The 22781-nt window shown below is 34.3% G+C and overlaps 1 protein-coding gene across 1 annotated transcript in view; it reads left to right on the top strand.

Annotated features, from left to right (window-relative positions):
- The window catches only part of LOC121727035 (acid sphingomyelinase-like phosphodiesterase 3a), an 87980-nt gene that overhangs the window by 40513 nt on the left and 24686 nt on the right, over positions 1–22781 (top strand). The gene's annotated exons all lie outside the window — the stretch shown is intronic.

The raw sequence follows: 22781 nt of genomic DNA, 5'->3' as shown, positions 1-22781 counted from the left end.
CTCTTTATTTAAAATAATATAATGAGTTTTTTGTGTACGGGGCCTTAATGCACAGCTTATCACAATCGTACAAATCAATTTATCTATATATTAATACGTGAGCCAAAAACTTTGTACCCCTTTTGACGAAAAATGGGGAAACGTAGGTGAATGAAATTTTGCACAGTTATAGTTTATATGGTGAAGGAGTGCATCGAGCTAATATTATTTTGAAATTATGCTTTTATCATACATTTTTTAACAATTAAATCATAACACACACTACAACACACACACTAGGAAAAATGACAGATTTTTGAATGACAAGCCTATACATACGAATTAAACTCTTTTATTTATGGTTGAAGTCTGTTGACAACAAGGTGACAAACTGAAAATGGATTATAGTTTTTTTATTGAATCTTAGGTACTATTAGACAATGCTTACACGGCCAGTCTTAGATCAGCTGAGTCCCAAAGACAAGAGTTGAAAAAAAAAATATGATAAAGTCAATATTTTTTTACAAAATAAAAGTAGTAGTCCTAATGTCGTTGAAACGGTCGAATCGCCCAATGGTCGAAACCATTGGGCGATCTCTAGTTTTAATAACAATGTCAAGACATTGTTATTAAAATAAATTGATTTGGAAGACAGTCGATGACAAGTCATCGTCTGTCTTCCAAGCTTATATAAAAGTAAAGTTTGTTTAGGTCGAATGGCTCCAAAAATTGATACCAATTTTGCCGAATATTATTTGTTTGTTGAAACAGGGGTGCCCGCAACACGTGACTCGGGCAGGTGACCGGAAGTTTCTGAATCAATATCAACAAGAGAAAATTGTTTTCACGTTTTTTCTGGAACATTTTGATCAGATTTCTTACGCAACGGAATTTAAACGCGCTAAAAGAATTTACACATTAAAAGTATCATGTACTTCTTACGGCCCTGTATTCCCAAAAACGGTCGATTTTCAAGATTTAAAACGCTTTCAGTCACAAACTTTGCGCCTGCAATTTTATAGTTTTTTGATCGTCGTTATTTTATACATCAATTAAATCTAGTCAAAAAAACGAAACGCCCTAGATATATTCTTGTGAAAGTGTACCAGCCGAACCTTTGCGCCTGCTATTTTATAGTTTTTTGATCGTCGTTTTTTTATACATCAATTAAATCAAGTCAAAAAAACAAAACGAAACGAAAAAAAATATCTGAAAATTCCAAATAACTTGGACATAGTATGGCATTTCGTTAAAAGAAGAGGTAACTTTAGGATTTTTTTCTATCAAGTGAAGTTAATGATATTGTGTAATGGAATATAAATTCCACTGTATTAGATCACACATATGTTTTTTTTTCAGAATTTAAATTACTATATTTTTATGTCTAATGTCACTTTTAAATCTTGAAAATCGTCCGTTTCTGGGAATACAGGGCCTTAAAAGGTCGACAACATTAAAGTTTTCTAAGGGTCTGTTTCACCACTTTCTGATAAAGTGCCTAATAGGCTATTCACAACTTTTTTTGACAGATTCTCCATACTTGATCTGTCAAGTTAATTGGTGGATAGCCTTATCAGGAAGTGCTGAAACAGACCCTAAGAGTTTTCAATTGTGTATTTAATCATTTTTCATACTCATTTACTATCTGAATTTTGTAGTAACGTTACGCTTCTTATAGACGAACGGCACTTATCGGTGGCACGTGTCGACTGCCTTCGACAAGTCTGCATTGTCTGTAAGCGATCTAACTCTTTTCAAGTCCAAATCTTGACTAAGTCGCCTCAAACCTATACTAAGATTAACAAGTAGCCATCCTAGTATTACAGCACAAGATCAGCTCAAAACTAAATAAAAAGAACATCTCCACCAATTTTAATAATATATGTCCAGTGTCACACTCGCGTCATCTCCATTGGGAGTGACATTTTAACTAATGAACGTGGATGTCGCCCGGTACACCACTTCAATTAGCCTGACCCAAAAACAATGTCACAACTCGCAACCTGCGACCCATCTGTTTCTTACAACAAGTCCGCGTCTAGATTTTTAATAGCCTAACGCCTACTTGCAGAGTTACCCAGGTTTAAGTACATTGTTAATTCTCTTGTTATTTGTATTTGACAAAAGATATAAAACATTTAAATGGGGTTGTAACATAAAAAGTAGTTTTATACGTGGGAGAGCCATGCTTTGGCACGAATGGGCCGGCTCGACCGGAGAAATACCGGTTTTCTCACAGAAAACCGACGTGAAACAGCGCTTGCGCTGTGTTTCGCCAAGTGAGTGAGTTTACCGGAGGCCCAATCCCCTACCCTATTCCCTTCCCTACCCTCCCCTATTCCCTTCCCATCCCTACCCTCCCCTATTACCCTATTCTCTCTTAAAAGGCCAGCAACGCACCTGCAGCTCTTCTGATGCTGCGAGTGTCCATGGGCGACGGAAGTTGCTTTCTATCAGGTGACCCGTTTGCTCGTTTACCCCCTTATTTCATAAAAAATTAAAAAGATATAAAGTTTAATTTTTTCTGGTGGATTATCTCATGTAGGCTTACAATAACGATGATTTTTAAAAATGCTACCCCTGAGAGAGTTAAAAAGGGTATCAAAGTTCTATGAAAAATGCTAGTCTTTTAATACACCAGCACGCATTTAATTTTCAGTAGGTAATATCCCTTTTCAGTGAAACATTTCATTTCACTGAAACGACTTATTTTGTCTGAAGTCTGTAACGCGGCAGACTGTGATATAATTACGTACATTTACCCTCCCCGCTAATGGTGAAATCGTGTTAGTGATGAAACTGTGACAAAATGACATACTAGCCGTTATATAGATACTAGTGTACTAAGTAAGTTTAAAATACAACATTTGTTATATTTTATTTACTTTCAAGACTCTAATAAAAATTGAAAGTATAGCCCTATAAAATGTAATTTACTAACTAAAATATTACTTTACTTATATGTATTATGTAGTTTATTTCATACAGTTACATACAGTTCGCTTAAAAGTAATGATGAATATCAAGACAGACGACCACATATAATTTTACGATATTAGAATACATAAGTATACTGATATCGTAAATTTGAATAAGCCTTAGAGTTTACAGTGGCAGGTCTACCCATATAAATCCAACGACCACTTTATCAACATTGTCAATAACGCAGTACGACGTGGGGCGGATTACTATTTACTATGTGGAATATTCGCCCCAATCTGAGAGAACACCGCGTTATTGTATTTGGTTTCCTTACCTGGAAGGTTCTTGTAACACATCTTCATCCATCCACATCCATACAAATATTAAAGAGTGTGTCTGTCTGTCTGTCAAATTTGGTATGAAGATACTTTGAGTCCTGGGAAAGGACATAGGATACTTTTATCCCGGAAAAATTTTAGGTTCCCGCGTGATAAATGACTTTTGGCGCAACGGTATAGATGCGAAAACGTGTCTATTTGTCTGTTACCAATTAATTCTTAAACTTTTCAACCGGTTTTGATCGATATGGAGAGACTGTGGTCTGTGGGTTGTGAAAATTTTGGCGCAAATTCGTTGCGGACAATTCATTTTTTCACAAAGTTACCTACATCCGTTCTAACACGTTAAAACGTATCTTAAAGTATTTTCTACTAAAGTGTTTAAGATTTAAATGGGTTTAGTTGTAAATTATTATGTCGAAGAGTTTAGTTTAAGAAGAAACTTGGGTGATGTTTTACTATTTTCGTGTACATACATAATTATTATAGCTGCAACCAACTCACGATAGAATATAATAGTAACTATTTCACCACTTTGTAATAATTTCTCCATACCTTATCTGTCAAGTTAAGCTGTGGATAGACTATCTGGGAATTATCAGGAAGTGGTGAAACAGGCCCTAACACAATAAGTTTTTAACGAATGGACTATATGTAGCAAAATAATAAAGGTACAGTAATATTTCAGTACAAAGTATTACATAAAATTTATCTCAAAATAAACTAAGCTTCAATAGAAATCAAACTATTTCGATAGTGCTCATTTTCAGGCGGAGCTCATTTCCCCCGCTACCTTCACATGTACCTGACTATTGACAAGTCTAATTTGAACAACTAGACTATGATTGATGTGTATTGTTCGGTTGTTTGTGTTGGTTTCAGTCATTGTATGTGACTTGTTTATTGTTAAGCCTTTTAAAATGACACTTAAAATATCGTTACATATTTTGAATATATTTACTAATTGACTGTCCGGTATTTTATAACTATACAGTATGAATTTGAATACTTATAAATAATTATTTTATCGCATGATTCTAAGTGCTTCACTACATGAAAATACCTAAACACTACTAAACTTACCATAATTCGACGACCTCTGTGGCTCAGTGGATGAGAGCGGTGGTAGCTCAAGCCGGGGGTCACCGCGGGTTCGAATCCCGCCGACAGAACAAACACGTTTTCAAAGTCCCTGGGTCTTGGATGTGTATTGAATATGTGTACTTATCATAATAATATGATAAATACTAAAATATGTTATGACATAATAGGATAACCTGAAGGACTTTTGTTACGGGACTTTTAGTTATACACATTGTGTAGTATAACTAAAAGTCCCGTAACAAAAGTCCTTCAGGTTCACGAAGCCTGACTGGCGTGATGTGAAGCGTCAATAGATATTATTATTATGTAATTCTGTTATATCCTCCTCCTCCTTGCGTCGTGTTCCGCATTGCTGAAGGTCGTGATTCCCCTTTTGGAGTTTAGTGACGACCACATTACGCCATCTGTGGCGATCCTTGGCAGAATGGAGAGCCTCATGGAGGCCGGTATCTAGAGTTGTGCGCACTTGATCAGACCATCTAATAGGGCTTCGGTCCCTTGGGCGGCGACCGTCAACTTTGCCTGTAACCACAAGCTGTTCGAGGTTATGGCCATCCTTTCTTGCGATGTAACCAAAGAAATCCAAAACTCTACGTAGGCAGATCGACGACAGTCTTGATGGAGAAGTTGGTACGAAAGGCGGTCCATGGTATTTGGAGCATTTTTCACCAACACCACATCTCGAAGGCGTCAATTCGAACGCGATCCGCTTTCTTTAGAGTGCACGTCTCCGCGCCGTAGGTAAATATGGAAAATACTAAAGACTGTTTTATAAATTCTGTTATATAGGTAGGCGTTAAAGCGTTGTATGCAAAAACACATTTCGATATTATACTTAGGGGTAATTTAACGTAACAATAAACGGTAACTAACAATTAATTAATTCAAAATCATGAAATTGAATATTAAATTATAACGTACTTCAAGGCCCATTTGGCGGTTAACATTTATCAGTTGGCATTTTCATTTTGTAGTCTGTGCCAATGGAAATTCATTTGACTTTATTTATTGGCGCGAAATATTTGAGATTATATTGGACGAATTTTCATAATTAAATTATAAAATAATAGTAACTTTTAATAACAAATAGTAAGACCTTTGGTCTTTAAAGACTAAAATATATTATCAAGAAGAGGAAATAAAATTATTTTCATTAATCTATACCTACTATCTCATACAAACGTGCTCGTGCTGTGCGCATAAAATATGGTAAGTATCTAAGACATTTTTGCCAAAAAATGATAGCTATGTTATAAAAATCTTTTGTTTATCCCAATGGTATTGAATAATAACCTATTTCCACTACGGTCGAAGCCGTTTATAAATTTATATATTATATACAAAAGTCGCTAGCATTAGTCATTGGACATTCTGAGTTACATTTAATGGATTAACTGTGTTGTAAATGGCTGTGTATTTCTGTTATTGATTTTTGTAACAGCCGCTGCACAGTAAGTCGATCAATATCATCCGGTCTTCTGAAGCTTACGTTGGTCGGTTAAATGTTGAAATATGACCAACACTCGTTTGCAACAGCCAACATTAAGTTCAACTTATATTTTGTCACATAAAATCCAGACCAGTTCTTATAAATTTACGTGTCTGTGTATTACCTCTTAAGGTGTAGGTCGCTACAGCGATTTTGATGAAATTTGGTATAGATGCTCATAATATTATCTATACATATAAATAAAATTGGAGTGTCTATTTGTAATATTGAAAGAACCGTTTTTACTCGATGCATATGAATGTATATAGGGTACATACACCAAAACAACATTTTTTTAAATTTTTGTCTGTATGTCTGTCTGTCTGTCTGTTTGTTCCGGCTAATCTCTGAAATGGCTGGAGCGATTTTGACGGAAATTTTTTTGGCACATAGCTGATGTAGTAAGGCATAACTTAGGCTACTTTTAACCGACTTCCGAAAAGGAGGAGGATATATTTCACTTTTTTATATTGGTTCGCGGACAACTCCGTCGTTTGTAGACCGATTTCCAAAATTCTTTTGTTGTTGTATGAGATATAGCCTGAATTTGGTAACATGATCACAAAAGTGGTGATCTGATGATGCAATCCATGAGAAATCGACAGGACTCCTTAAAATTTATAGGGAAACATATAGTGATTTTACGTTTTTATGAAGGATTTTAAGCTTAAACTACCAAAAAATAAGAATTTGCGCCGAAGTACACCCTGGTTCCGAAGAGCTGTGAAGAGAAGTGCTGTACAGAACTCTTGAATCCTTATAGATAAATGTTCGGCAATTTTGGCGTTGTTTCAACAACTAAAAGCATATTATTATGTCAATGTGTCAATAATACTAATCATCATCATCACTATAATTATGCCATGAATCATCACATTATTATCAAAAATCTTGCCTTTCATTATTATATTATTGTACCACCGTTTGTTGACTGATTTTGTTGCTATTCAGTGTTTACTGTTTATAGAGGTACAATAACCGGAATTTGGTACAATGCTTACGAAAGTGGTGATCTGATACTAAAATTCGTGAGGGAACTCCTGGATATTTTTTGGGACACACATAGACGCGTCAACTATTTCTGTATTGAATCTTCATAATTTTTTACTCCGTAGCAGCTAACTTTAGCGCAATTTATATTTGCATTTTCCCTCTTTCTTTCTAGATCTAAATTAAATTAACTAAAAAGTATTAAATAATTCATATTCTGTACTCAGTATTTTTGTTCTCATTCTTCATTATTTTGAAGTCGGTACAAACTACCAGCTAATCTAATCGCCAGTTCTATGACAAAATATAACTGCAACTTATATGACTGGTACCGACTTCAAATTATGAAGATTGAGAACAGAAATACTGAGTACAGAATATGAATTAATTAATACTTTTTAGTTCATTTAAGAAAATTACTATTGTCTTTACCTTGGAAGTCGGTTTCAATTTTTGTTTAAAAATAATAATTTTACTCTTATTCGTTATCCTTAAGATTTTCTATACGGTATTGGCGTTTTTATCTACAACTTAAGGTTCATGACAAGTTATCAGATCAACTACTTAACAAGATCCCATTTTTACTATTTGGGTAAAGAAGGGAAAAATTTCTCTCTTTTTCGTTTTCTTTTTTTATCACATTTTGCTGACGCGGACGAAGTCGCGGACAACAGCTAGTCTATAATATAATATTTTGTCAATAAAAATGTACCCTTTGCAATTAAGGAAATTTTTGCGCGAATCAAGTTGCGTCCACATCCAGTTATTTTTTAGATGTGACCTATCTACGGCATAAAAAATAGATAATGACAAATTACATTGCTCAAACAATTTAATATCAGAAGTTTCAGTCTTACTGATATTTGTCAAAATATAAAATACACAAATACCCTACAATTTTAGAACCTTTTCAAAAAATCTGCTATCGTTTTCAGGTTTTATAAACAATGGTTTTGCTGGGAATATGCAAACGAATTTTTGTGTCGGTATGGCCCACAAATTCGAGTTTGATAGCAACTGTGAGTTTTCTCTCGCAGTGTAAATATCTTTACTGGATATGGGTTCACTCAAAATTGCTACTCGTAAAACTATATCTTTACCGTGCTCGTGCAAAAAATGTTTTTGAGCATGATTTTTTAATGAACACCCATTCGTTTAAGCTGGTACTAGAGTGTGATTTGAGTTATGTCAAACAATTTTGGTAAGTACCGTATGGCTCTCCCACTTATACGTGGGAGAGCCATGCTTCGGCACGAATGGGCTGGCTCGACCGGAGAAATACCACGTTCTCACAGAAAACCGGCGTGAAACAGCGCTTGCGCTGTGTTTCGCCGAGTGAGTGAGTTTACCGGATGCCTAATTCTCTACCCTATTCCCTTCCCTAACCTCCTCTATTCCCTTCCCTTCCCATCCCTACCCTTCCCTATTACCCTATTCCCCTTTTAAAAGGCCGGCAACGCACCTGCAGCTCTTCTGAAGCTGCGAGTGTCCATGGGCGACGGAAGTTGCTTTCCATCAGGTGACCCGTTTGCTCGTTTGCCCCCTTATTTTATAAAAAAAAAACCTATAACTAAAACTTACTGAAATTTTATGATCTAAGTAAACTCTAACTAAAACATTTTTGAAGTGAAAACTTCTTTAGCGGCGTTGAACACTCTTGTGGGATGGGTAAAAACTGTGAAACTCGCGTCAGATTCTCGTGCTGATCAAAAAACCGTAAGACGGTTAGAGAGTAGTGTTGTAACATCGAAATCGATTAATCGCACAATCGATTGTTTTTTTCGATTGTCGATATTTTTTAATCGATTTAAGGGTTTCGATTAATTAAAAAAATCGATTTTTAAAAACGATTTTCATAAAAAATGGGTTAAAAATTTAATCGATTGTAAGGGTTTCGATTAATTAAAAAAATCGATTTTTTTCAGAATCGATTTTCATAAAAAATGGGTTAAAAAAAAATAATGCACAACGTTAATAATCAAGTTTTCACTGCTGCCGGCACTCCCGGAGCGCAACCCGTCTTTTTTTTATGACCAAAGTGAAATCAATTTCATTCTACCAAAATTGGATTCCTATAAATTTTTTTTGGATTAAGTCTACAAAGCTGCCTATTTGTACTTGAGCTTTTTCAGTCTTTCCATATTTTACACTGTTTTTACAGGGATACCCCATTTTTTAATGTAATATAAAGAGCCTATACTACTATCATGTCGGTCAACAACCAACACTTTTTTCATGGAAACGGAACACTCAGATTTACCGACTTTTTAATTGTACCCTTCCAACTGCCGCATTCGGAGACATTTAAAGGTTATAAGGTCTACCAGGATACTGATGATGGCAAAAAGTTATACTTCAATATAAATATAATATAAGTAGCTGTTTCGGTGAACTTCGTGTCACTTTAAAACCTTCCCTGGACTTCTACGAATATTTTAAGACTAAAATCAGCCCAATCCGTTCAGCCGTTTTCGAGTTTTAGCGTGACTAACACATTTGAAGATCCATTTATATGTATAAGATTCAATTTAAATATATACATACTTCAATTTATCGAAGAGTTTGACAGACAATGTCAACATTTTCACCTAATTATAGCCTTGTCTCTGAGTGCGGTAAGTCGTGGTACATTAAAACTCTCTGCTCAACCAATTATGCGGGTCTCAAAGATTCTCCGTCTGCTTGGGACGCGGCGTAGATAATTCGCTCGCTAATCACAGGCCTCCGCGCCTTGATTGATGACAGCCTTTGACAGGTTTATCTTACCAATGTATGAGCAAATGTACGAATTATTTTGCCTTTTATGGAGGGTAAGATAGGAAGTAAGCTAGATAAATAGCTTGGGAAAACAATAAAAATGATAAAAAATATTAAAAAGATGGAGATATTATACTGTTTAATCTTATGGTAGCTTCTACGGTGAATTTTTTTGCAATTAAACGACTATATATTATTATATTTTCGCTACTACCGAAGTAATAATATTATGTGAGTATAGTTTAAATATTTTATTAATAGCACTTACATCTTAGATTTATTAGGATACCAAAATGTTTTGGTATTTTTAGTGCTTTATTAAAATTATTTTTAAAAATTGCACAGTAACTAATCACCGTGGTTACTCAATGACACAGGTCACGTACCATTTCCATTTATTTTCCGCAACGAAACTTAATTTCTTCACCAATTATATATGATTAGTGTAATTTGTATATAATTTCACTCGTGAAAAGGAATCGAAATATCGCATGCTAAATAAACGATTCGATTCGAGCCTCTCCGAAGGTGAAGGCGTCACGCGATCGCGACGTGGTCGTGGCGTGGTCGTAGCGTGATCGACTCGCTCCGTAGATAGCACGAGCTCACAGTAACCACATAATAACCCCCTTGATTGATGAATACATCCCCCTGCGTATGAAGCGACTGACGCGGCCGCTGGCTTCCTATTGGCGTAGACGATAATTTATAGATGTTTCGAGCCTACCGCTTAATAAACAACGCGAAACCCGTATAAAAACATATTTGCGCTTTTTGCGTATGCCAATACTTTTTTCGCTAGAGTGACCCTTTTACGAAACCTTCAGGCTTCATGCTTGGTTACAGATAAAAAAATGTAATGTTATATTTTTATGATAACTGCATTTATTACTTGTTATAAGTCCTAGAAATTTTAGATCAGTCTAATTTGCTCGCTGTAAAGCATTTGTGTACTAACCAAAAAAAAAGTTGAGTTATTAATCCTTCGATCGTGGATTCTTGGAAATCTATTATTATTTATATTGTGTCTCGCTCACCCGTGAGCTTATAGTTAATACTTAATGCAGTTTTGTTCTAAACGACTTAAAGAACATAATATGACTGCATTCATCACTCAATACGTAATTTTTTATGGGATAATACACAGAAGCTAAATAGCGTCCATTTATAAGTAACGCTAATTTTCGTAAGGGTTTCAACAAACTTATTAACGCTTTCATTCATCCGAACATTCATTTCTTATGTCAAATAATGCCTTAAGCTTCAAAGCCTAAAACATTAATATTCTTTGATTTATATCCGTTTGAGATTTCACGGCGTATTTAGTACGCCTTCAGGTGTCTGAGATGAAATATTCTCGTTAATTTATTGAAGTCAGGTACGCATATAAAATGGTAGTGTTTTCGTCGTAACTTTTTCAACTTTCTGTTTTCAAGCACATTTCATCAGCTAATTGTGTAAAGGCTTTTCAGCAGAATTAATTAGAATCAGAACTTACTACCTTAATTATAATTATCTTAAGAGACGGATGTTGCAATATTTTCTAATTAACGTTTGTAATGCATTGAGTGACAACTTGTAAGCCTCGGTTCACAGCGTAATTACGCACACTCAACAATATCTTAAAATATAAGAACTACAAACAACTCCAATCTAGCCTTCTGCCCGAAAATTATCGCAATATTTGACGAATAAAGTTCGCAAACGAGACGCTTAGGTAAATATATACAATAGGTTACCTAATCCAAACTTTCGGCGCAGATGCCAACCGGCGAAGTTCGGTGCGCATTCGTTAGAGCCGCCGCAATCGTGCGGTTGCGGCTCGAAATTATTGAGTCTGCACTCTCTAATGAAGTTTTACCGAAACTTGATGATACATAAGAAATTTGATTCGGTTCTCTTTAGTCTGCTAAATAATGACTGTCGGAATACCGTTGATTAAACTCTACGTCAAAGCATAATCGTTGTTCTGGTAAAGGTGTGTAGAACGTTTTCGCTTTATAAAGATAGTTTCAATGTTTGTATCTAGTCGGCTTGTGAAGTTTTTGAATGTTTTGTTCATTCATTCTTTATATATAATATTTAAAAAAAAGTAAAGGCAAAACAAAAGACATTTAATCAAAAAAATCCAATAAAGCCATTTTCGGAATACTGTTACGGAACACACGAAATCTGGTGTCACGTATTTGATAACGTTATCATTATATATCATCATATAGGAACACGAGTATAATTCATCTGTTACATTCCGCGAGTATTTTTCACGTTGGCACGAGGCACGGGGCCTCATATATCATCATTTGCTCGTTTATTTTGTAATATAATTTCGTCTACTATTTCATACACCTAGACAACGGTTAAATTGTTATTTGTTTATGGAAAAATATGAGACGACTACGCAGCGTGTGATTATTGTAATACTGCCAAGAAAAATTGGCAGACGCGACTCGTTTCTCGCGCCTTCGTTTGTGTGAAATAGAAAAGCTATTGTCATTTTATTGTCGTACATTGAAAAGTGCAGGCTTTTCCGTTCGTAGGAGGAGATGTAAATTTTCATGTTGTTAGTTATAAGACTTATAAGCAAGGATCTTTTATTACTTGAAGACACTTGCAAAATATAAAGGAGTTCAGACGGTGTATAATTTAATTAGTTTCTTTATTTTATTACACAAAACATGAAGAATATGCTATAAAACCTGAATTTGAAATAATATAACAAAGCTTTTCATTTTTTCGTAAACAAAATTAGTCATCTCTAATGACGGACACTTGACAGTGAAAAACATGATGATAGATTACTTTTCGAATAAGGAATTTAAGCTTCCAGGGAATATTATTTGATTCACAAATCCCGGGTAGGTATTTTGTTAATTAAGAGGGCTTTGTTCCATTTTTTGATTTCCCGTTATGGGAGCAGCGGGCACTGCAGTCGGCGACCCAGCGCCGTAGGGCGATAGCAATTTTAGCAATTTCTACAATGTTTTGAATTACCATTTTTGGTTTAAATTGGCAATCATGAGTTTATTTTTACCTCTGAATTTAATTTTCTATCCTCAACATACGGCCGCTCCCAAAGAGATTTAAAGATTACAACATTTTAATCAACTATGATTAATTATTATACACTTCGTATCAAAATTTTCATCAAAATAAAGTTAAATCTTTCTAAGTGCGTCTATTAAACTCCTATTCTATAAATACTAATCGTAGGTTTTTGAACATTAGTTTTATTTCAAAGTTATCGAAGAGCAGAGCTACGGTAAAGTTTCCTATCAATAATTCCCATCACAAAGAGTATTAGGTAAAGTTTTTTATTCCGTAGTCGAAGTCGATATATCGTGGGGCAATGCTCATTATTCTTATACTAGTGAGGTGGGAGGACATATTTTGTGATGTGGCGGTAAATTAGGCCAAGCCACCCCTTTCCAAGAGCGGCGTTCGCGCTCCCGACCTTTTGGCCAGTCTCACAAAATTTCCGTATTAAATAATCCTAACAATTTATTCGCTCTATTATTTACTCCTGCGAATATTGCTTTAAATTATTTTGAGCTCGAAATTGGGGAGACTGGTCCAGCTTTAGTGGTGTTTGGAAAATTAAGGTTAAGGGTAAGTTTTCGGAATGATCGAAGTAAATGAATCTCATTTCACGTTCTATTATTAATAGGTAACTTTATGATAGAGAATTGAAAGCTTAGACGTTTGAACGTACCGCGACGCAGTAGATGCATTTATAAAATATGGATTTGACAGATTTCATTTGCGTAAGATGTCTTCCAAATCTGTCAAATTTATAAATGCGCCATCTACGCGTCGCGTTCCGGTCTGCCTTTATGGGTACAGCTATGAGATGTACAAAAATATAAATTAGACTATTGTCTAAAGGTATTCCTTTACTAGCTTCTGTATTAATTTTTGTTTTTGACCTCACAATAACTCTGTACTTACTTGCTCAAAAACAAAACTCTGTACACAACCTTGTTTATTCAATTGGTTTCTTGACAACGGCTTATCGCGGTAAAAGGTTTCGTGGGAGGAAAATGATTTTGCTTGTCTTATGGGAAATGGTGAATATTTATATTTTTTGGTTTTGAAGTTACACCTCTTTTCTTTCTTGTAACCCCAATTCCCAAACAATGCGTGATTTTCCAAATACATTTAATGTAGGCATGTTTAATGTAGGTATGTTGTGAGTATATTGTTCTTTTCGGTTAGGCAGTTAATAATTTCACTAGCTATTCAGTCGCTCCGAGTTCTATTCATCTTTAGAATGCATTGAAAAACGTCAATTAGTACACGCGAGGGCTAGACCTAAATGCTTTATAATTGGAATGGTTCATACGGTTAAATAGAAATTTGGTTAATTTCATTCGAAATTATGAAACTACTTGAACTACTTACTACGTTAATTAATTTGTAGGTATGATCTCATTAGCAAATAAAATATTATGTAGTTAAAGAAAACGTTACAATATGATAATGCGTCTCACTCTGGTTTCGGTGACGGTGCAGTGGCCGGCTTTGTTGAAAACCCTTTTTCAAGCTCTATTAGCCGTTATTTGGTAGTTAACCTATCAAGCCCTATTTATAAGGAAAATGAAAACGTGAGAAAAAAACAGGCCAGCTAAACTAGTTAAGTGTGATTTTATAGTGGAGCAAGTGAGCGCAGTACTTATAAGCACTCTCTCTTCCTAAAGGAAAAACTCCGAAACTAACCGACGGATATGATAAAAGTTACAACTGTAGTTTTAAATAAGTAATACCCAGCTTCTTGCGCGATCAAATTACTATAAAATTGTTAACGTTTCTATTTTATTATTAAAATTAACCCCTATAAAATTTGTTTATTAATAATAAATTAAATTTAAACGAAATGATACGCCTATTAAACGTAAACAATAATATTTTATCTACGATTTCCATTAAATCCTGTGGTAAGCCGCACTGCGGATCTTTGATCAAACAGAAACGGGATCCAAGAACTTTGATTTTATCTTAATGAACGACAAGTAAAGCGGCTTAATAATATAATAAATTTAATATCATTTATCATAATATTAAGAATAAATTGAAATGTTTAAATGTTTTGAATTCTACAGTTATTTTATGTTTAAATAGAAATCCGACGGGCACGCCTAAGCTATTGGACCAAGAGTCCTTCGTTTCGTAAAGCTGAAAGTTGACCTTTTTGTTGCCTTTACAGAGGTAATAGTCGCGGTTACTTTAGGAGGTATTCAGTTCTGAAGGTCTACCTGACCTTCCAGAAAGAGTTAAGCTCAATTTCATAGCTTATATTGCTTTGTAAGTGGAGGAATCTCGTCTTCCAGTGCCGGACATTTTTGAAGAACTGGATGTCTTCTAGTACTTTTGACTGATTATACTTAACGTTAAGTTGATATTCTTATGTTTTTAGAGCCTAACCCAACCGGTACGATTGAACCGAAATCTTGTTAAGGTATACAATATTAATAATTATGAACTTAGGATGCCTGAGAGATTTAAGGTATCCAAGTTAGATTTAAAGCAAAAAAATTAATCACCATACCAATATAAATATCCTTTATCTCTTCGTACCCAAACCGCTGTACCGATTTTGCTGTTTAGTGTGGAGACACTTTCAGTCCCAGGAAAGGACATAGGTCATAGGATACTTTCCTGAAAAAATGTATGGTTCTCGCGCAACAAATGGATTTTGGCGTAACGAAGTTGCGGGTGTCTTATTTTATAGTATTATTATATTTACAACTGTACTTTTTACTAAATATAAATGACTAAGGTAAACAATGCCCGACCCGAGAGATTCCCGAAAATTCCAGAGTAGTGTAGCCATGTCAGTTTAATTAATACATTGACGAACAAAGACCGTGGGAGCTTTACCGTTTATCAAATTCGGTCCAAATAGTATAGGTAACGACCTAAATCCGCTTATAAGCTGACGCTAGAATTTGATTTTATTAGCTAATATGAAATGGGACAACAAAATAAAACAAAGCATTTTATTATAATATAATATGCAAGTTTTTTTAGACTGTAGTTTGCAGTTTTTACTTAATTAATATGTAAGTACTAGGTACATAAAGATAATCATAGCCACGACAAGTTAAAGTTTTAACATAGTATCATTCTTTTGGTACCTATAAATTTCTATAATAATAGAAAAGTTGAAACACCATACATTTTTTATATTAATCCTTCGATCGTGGATTCTTGGAAATCTATTGTTATTCTATTATGTCTCGCTCACCGGTGAGCTTTAATGGGGCTTGATGGGTTAAATCGCAATCTAATCTACATACTGTCTACACCTCCTTATCTATTACTAGCGATCCGCCCCGGCTTCGCACGGGTACAAAATATAAATAGCCACTGAAAAAATGATTAAAATCGATTCAGCAGTTTTGATTTATATTCATTATAGCGGTCGCTCGTGGCTCCGCCCGCTGCAACTGGTCAATTCACAGACTCCAACGTACACTACCCCGCCTTAGTGACGCCCACTATCGTAATATTTTAATTTCGCCATAACTTCTAAACCAAACGTCCAATTTTAACCATTCAAAGACCAAATATTATCTACATAAAATGTACTTAGTGATGAAATAATTTATTTTGATAAGGATTATTAGCATGAGAAAAATAAATGCGTTTAAATGTAGTCCAAAAAAAATCAAGGATTTTTAAACAAAACAATGGTTGTTGTGCCTCACTTGACATAGATAGGTATAGTGTGTCGCGGACATTTTTGTAGATAAGTATTTATAAGATCTACATTTACTTAGAACATTGTATGGTTCTATCTTTTATAGTTTAGGCAGCGTACGCAAAATAAGTAATTTTTCTGGTTGTTTCCGAAAAACTGAAATATCTTACGGAACCCTATATTTTCCAAAATAAAAAGTAGCCTATGTCACTCGTAAAGAATGTAGCTTTCGAATGGTGAAAGAATTTTTAAAATCGGTCCAGTAGTTTTTGAGCCTATTCATTACAATTAAACAAACAAACAAACAAAGTTTACCTCTTTATAATATTATAGTATAGACTAGTATAGATGAGCTAATTATGTAACAAAAAATAATTTACAAATTCTGGCTATTTCAACGCACTAATTTTCATGCTATTGGTTTCGACATGGCTATAATATATCGTGGAGGATATTATTACTGCTCGGAGCCATGAAATATGACCATCCATGTGAAAAGAGATAAGCAATATTAAGCGACTCGATTAAAGGACAATAAATATAAACGCAATATCCTTACCGACAAATATAATAAAACTAGATGTTCCGCGCGGCTTCGTCCGAGTAATTTAGGAATTTCACGGAAACCGTACATTTTTCCGCAAGAATAGCCTATATAATATGTATCTTCACGTGGTCTATTTTTCATGTGTGCCAAATAACATAAAAATATTGCTCCAGTAGTTCTTAAGATAATAAGAAATTTTTAAATAATTTCCCCCGTTTTTTTCACATTTTCCCTATTTATTCGCTCCTATTAGTCTTAGAGTGATCAAATATAGCCTATATCCTTCCTCAATAAATGGGCTATCTATATAATATATAAAACTCAAGGGTGACTGACTGACTGATTGACATAGTGATCTATCAACGCACAAGGATTTGGAGGCAAAGGATTTTGATCAATTCCAACTCCAAGAGGTTAAAATAGGCGTTGAAAGTTTGTATATAATAATCCTTCTTAACGCGAGCAAAGCCGCGGGCAAAAGATCGTATAATATAATTTAATACAAGTTCAATAAAGTAATATTAAACTATTTATTGTTTCTATTCTGTATTTTTTTACCAATTACTGATTCAATTTATTCTGAAATTTAATATTATAATAATAATAATATAACCCGACTGACTTTGTCCTGCATTAACATGTTTTAATAGGAAATGTTGAAATAACTTCTTCTTACTAGTTTGGACGACACAATTAATTAAAAACATTTTCCAGTTGACCAAATTGTGAATGTAAAACTTCCTACTACAAGACACACGAAAAATTTAATTAAAATCGGTCTAAAATATAAATACGAAAATACGAACAGAAAATTACAAAAACTTGTATATAATAATATGAAATGTAAGATGCCAGTTTTTAAACTAAATTAAACTATTAATATTAATATGTTTAATAAAAAAACTTCACAATGATAGTTTTTACATAAGAAATTGTAAAAATCGGCCAAGTGCGAGTCGGACTCGCACACGAAGGGTTCCGTACCGTTATAGAGGAAAAATAGGCCAAAAATTGCGTTTTTGTATGGGAGCCACCCTTAAATTTTTATAAGGCCTTCATAAAAATTTCAAGTGCTATTGCCATTATTGATTACGAGCAAAAAATGCCAAAAAAATAACGTTTGTTGTATGGGAGTCCCCCTTAAATATAAATTTTATTTTGCTTTTAGTATTTGTTGTTATAGCGGCAACTGAAATACACAATCTATAAAAGTTTCAGAAGTCTAGCTATAGCGGTTATTGAGTTACAGCCTGGAGACAGACTGACATCGAAGTCTCAGTAATAGGGTCCCGTTCTTACCCTTTGGGTACGGAACCCTAAAAATTATATAAATGCGAAAGCTTGCTCTAATGCCAATCTACTACACAGACCCATCTTCACATAAGTAAAATTATTAATTATTATTTAAATGCATTAAAATTTTGGAATTTATGAACCAACCCCAAACATAAATTAAAATGATAAGAATCTTCATAGAGGCCGTAATTCTAAATCATTGTTCAATACCCGCATTCAACGGGCGAAAAGATAATGAACCGTCCTCAAAAGTATTTTGCTTTGTTGTGGGACGTTTCGTATCGAGGGAGTTTCTTTACCTTGTTACGAGAGACTTAATTTTTGTTTCATACCAGGACAATTACCATGTTTTAGACGTTTAAATGTTACGAATAATATCCATACTGATATTAAAAATGCGAAAGTTTGTCTGTCTGTCTCTCTGTCTGTCTGTTTAGTGCATGCATATGGCACCGGGTTGCGCCATGGCAACATGCATTTATATCATCAGGAGGGCAATTTAAAGAGGATTGCATAAAAAATTGAGGTGGAATAGTTTTCGGTACTCATGCGCCGACTCGAGCTGCACCAGTTACCTCTCAATGCCCGCTGAACCGATTTTGCTGAAATTTGGAAATAAAAAAAAAAACACTTATAGCATTTTCATCAAAATAAAAAACGTGGGGTTCTCACAGTATAAACAAAATTTAGCACAACGGATTTGCGGGCGTTATCTACTATACTATAATAAAAGAATAACCGAGTCAAAAAATGTTCCTTAAAAAGTACACTAAAGTGTATTTGGTTGTCGTACTCTGGTCGGTCATTCAATTTTTGTCGTCGTAGTTAGGTGTTTATGTTTGAGCGGTCCAATAGGCATGACGACTATTTTTTTTTTCTTATCGGTAATTGAAGGACACTTAAAAAATAGAAACATCGTTGAAAGAATGACTCTGATAGCTTAAAAATTCACCAAGATATGACAATTCAAATATCTCATAAAAAGACCTGCCCGAAACGCTCCATACAAAGTGCTACGAAAGACTGACGTCAGTATTTCGTAGTTTATACGCATCGGGAGACAACTTTGTTCGACAGGTATATTAAATGAAAGTGGTTTCATAACAAAAGTTGCTTTTAATTGCATAAGTTATCGAATTGTATACAAATATTAAGAAATTTAATTGAAAGAAAAAATCGACTTCAATATCCAACTTTAAAGGCGCATAACAAAAAAAATACAAATGCTATCAAGCTGAAATTTTGAGAACACTTATTTTTCACCGTAATTTCTTTATTTTATTAACAAAATTCGCTAATCTTTGACCTTGTCATCATCCCTAATCATTCCATAGGATGGTATTTCATTGGTTGATGGAATTGTATTTTCCCTTTACTAGATTCCGAATTAAAGATAAAAAATATTTTAATTAGCTCATTGAAAATACGTTTAGTGTAACTTCATTTGTGATCAATTGATACAAAATCATTCCTTGAATCATTTCGTGATGCATTACGAAGCACGTAGTAAATCAGATGACGGTGAAACAAACCACCTTTTTTATTTTCCTGTCTATAACCACAGATTATAATAATTAGTACTTTACGGTGTGACAGAAACGGTGAGGCTATATAATATATTCTGTGCTGGCACTTAACTTTTGTATTCTGTGGCTGAGCGACTCGCGCGCTCGCCGCCCGGCCGCCGCACCGCCGCGCCGCTCGCTTGACAGCCCTGGCAGATTGAATCGAGACGGCAGACAGTTATTGTACTATGAACGCTAAACCCAGTGCAAAAAGTTAAAATTAGGTTGTTTTCCAGAATAGTAGGTAAATATTATTTCAGCGATTTCGCGCCGTTTGTATGGAATTGAGACAGGCCTGCTATAATAATTACTACCGTTATGAATTATGATATTAGTTTCTTTTACATTTAAAAATATGCATGTAATAATATCATTGTATATTTTGTTTGTGTACTATTATACGATATTTAATTATGTCCGTGCACCTTTTTAATGAGAACGAGATTACAATTGCACGTCAAAACAAATAATAATTTTGATATTAAGTAATTTAGTTTTGACTGAAATTTCCTAAATCATTGGTAAACATTTCAAAATTGGAACAAAGCACAATGTACAATTTGTGAGTATTTCATTAGTTAAACGGGCGTGTGTCAGTAAAATGATATAAGCAATTAACGGTTAACTGAAAATTAATTTCAATTATATTTAACACACAAATTACCGCACTCAGAGAAAAATATTGATTACCTAAATATAATTAAAATATAAGGATTTTGACATAAAGATATAAAACCACCGTTTGTTTCTGATATCTATGGATTTTGACATAAGCCACGTCATACATTATTATCTGTCAAACTCTTTATTAAAACTTTCAATCATCATCATCTCTCTGACTGCGACAGTTATAGCTATATCATGGTAAGCACCGCCTTTCCACGCCACTCAAGCTTAACTGAAAGAGTTGACTGGAATGGCATAAGCGCTAAAATTAGAAATAAAGAAATAGGAACAAAATTACGTTGTGTACGTTTTGCAGACCTACAAAATAGCCTACAAGAAGTTTTACGTACATAATATCTCTCTATGGCTAAACCTGTACTGTGGGGCTAAAATGGTCACATTAAGTAATTTCTCTTAATCAATTCAGCAAATGAATTGTCAAAATTGTCAAACTGACGAATGTCAAATTAGTACGGAATTGCAAGCAGATTGACCATTTTGCGATTTAAAATAATGAATCATGATATTATTATGATTCATAATAATAATATGATTCTCTAAAACGACCATTTTAGCCCCGCTGGACTGTTTAATTAACTATTTAACATTAAATCTATATTAAATTTATAAATACGAGAGGGTGTGTCTGTATTTCTGTTGCCTCTTCAAGCCCAAACCGCTGAGCCGATTTGGCTGAAATTTGGTATGAATGTACTTTCATTCCCGGGAAAGGACATAGGATACTTTTTATCCCGGAAAAATGTATGGTTCCCGCGCGATAAACGAGTTGCGGGCGTCATCTGGTTATATTATAACTAGCTATTTGACCGAGCTTTGCTCGGTATTTGATATAACACAAGTAAAATTATATTTTCTAAAAATGATTCCTAGCTAGATCGATTTATCGCCCCCGAAACCCCCTATATACTAAATTTCATGAAAATCGTTGGAGCCGATTCCGAGATTCCAATTATATATTTATATACAATAATTGCTCATTTAAAGATATAAGATATAGGCCTAGGCAATTCTTGCTTCATACCGTGTCTTAATGATTTCTCTGTACGAACTTTGCAATATACCGTAGTTTTGTAGGGTTACTCTAACTAATCTACATCCATCAATCCACGCATACAACTTGTGGCTAGGACTAGACCAGACCTAATAAAGTCTGAGCTAAATACTGACAGTGTAATAGGTCGTTTAGTCACGCGTGGCCCACATAGCAGTGATTAGAGTAACTTCATTAACTTGTTAAGACGAAACCTAAGAAGTAGTTGAGTAATTTAGGTCATACTAACAATGCCTAAGCTAGGTCATACGTCTAATATTATGTTGTCTGGACTTAGAAATGTTGCGGACTTAGAAATGTTGTATACTATATAACTTCAGTCATAATTTTAATATGAAATGTAACAATCTAAAGGTAATCCAGCCGTGAAATTCGTAGAGGGTTTTTGTGATTGGGTATTAAGGCACAGAATAATAGCAATTACTACATAAGTTAAGGCTCCATGTTTGATTATGATGGTTATCCATGACTCTCCATCATCATCATCCATGATTCGCTAGGCTATCTTTAGAATGCTTAAACGACAAAGCTTGATTTATTTTTTTATAGTTAGATGGTAGAAATGTACAATTGTACAGAATTTCAGCAGATAAATAATAACTTGACTCATACTTAATTCACACACAATATTTTTGCGATTTTACTTAACTCAAGAGCCAGCGATAGCCAGACTGAAGACTCGTCATTTCATGAAAGCTAAAAGTTTACCTGTATATTATGACCCTTATAGAGGTAAGAATGCAACTATGAAGTTTTTACTTCTGTAAGGGTCATAGACAACTTTCAGCTTTTATAAAATGGCGAAATTCTGGCTGTCGCTCTCGGGTTAAAAGTAAAATCGCAAAAAATCATATGTAGTCAATTTCTAAGCGAGCCTAAATAAATATTTCTCCGTCATTTGTCGTTTTTCACGTCGAGGAGTAATCTGCGAGTTGAACCCGTGTTAAGTGTTCCATTCGTACTGCGGGTTACATCTGGGTCGTGTGCTATTTTTGTTCATTGGATGCTTGGATATGACTTAATCTTACCGTGCTTAGAAATTTCTTGAAATAAAAAGTTTTTCTTTCGATATAATAAACTTGCGTGCAAAAAAATCGACCCACCTCTCTCCTTATGATTCAAACGGTAATAACTCAAGAAATATAATTAGTATTAAATAAATGTTGGAATCGTTTTAAAGGTAGTACAATAAGGATTTAATTATTGCTATAGTTATTGTAATTGTAAATTGTTTACTAATTCTACAGCCTTAAAACAAAAACCGGTCAGTTTGGCATAACATTTCAGTAGGCGATTAATGACATCTTTCTTGTAAAAAACACTAACAAATTGATTTCAATAGCTCATAGTGCCACCCAT

Source organism: Aricia agestis, chromosome 5, assembly GCF_905147365.1.
Source record: "Aricia agestis chromosome 5, ilAriAges1.1, whole genome shotgun sequence".
In the NCBI taxonomy this organism is placed as follows: Eukaryota; Metazoa; Arthropoda; class Insecta; order Lepidoptera; family Lycaenidae; genus Aricia; species Aricia agestis.
Note: the sequence above shows the minus strand (reverse complement) of the source record. Positions and strands in the feature narration are given on the sequence as shown.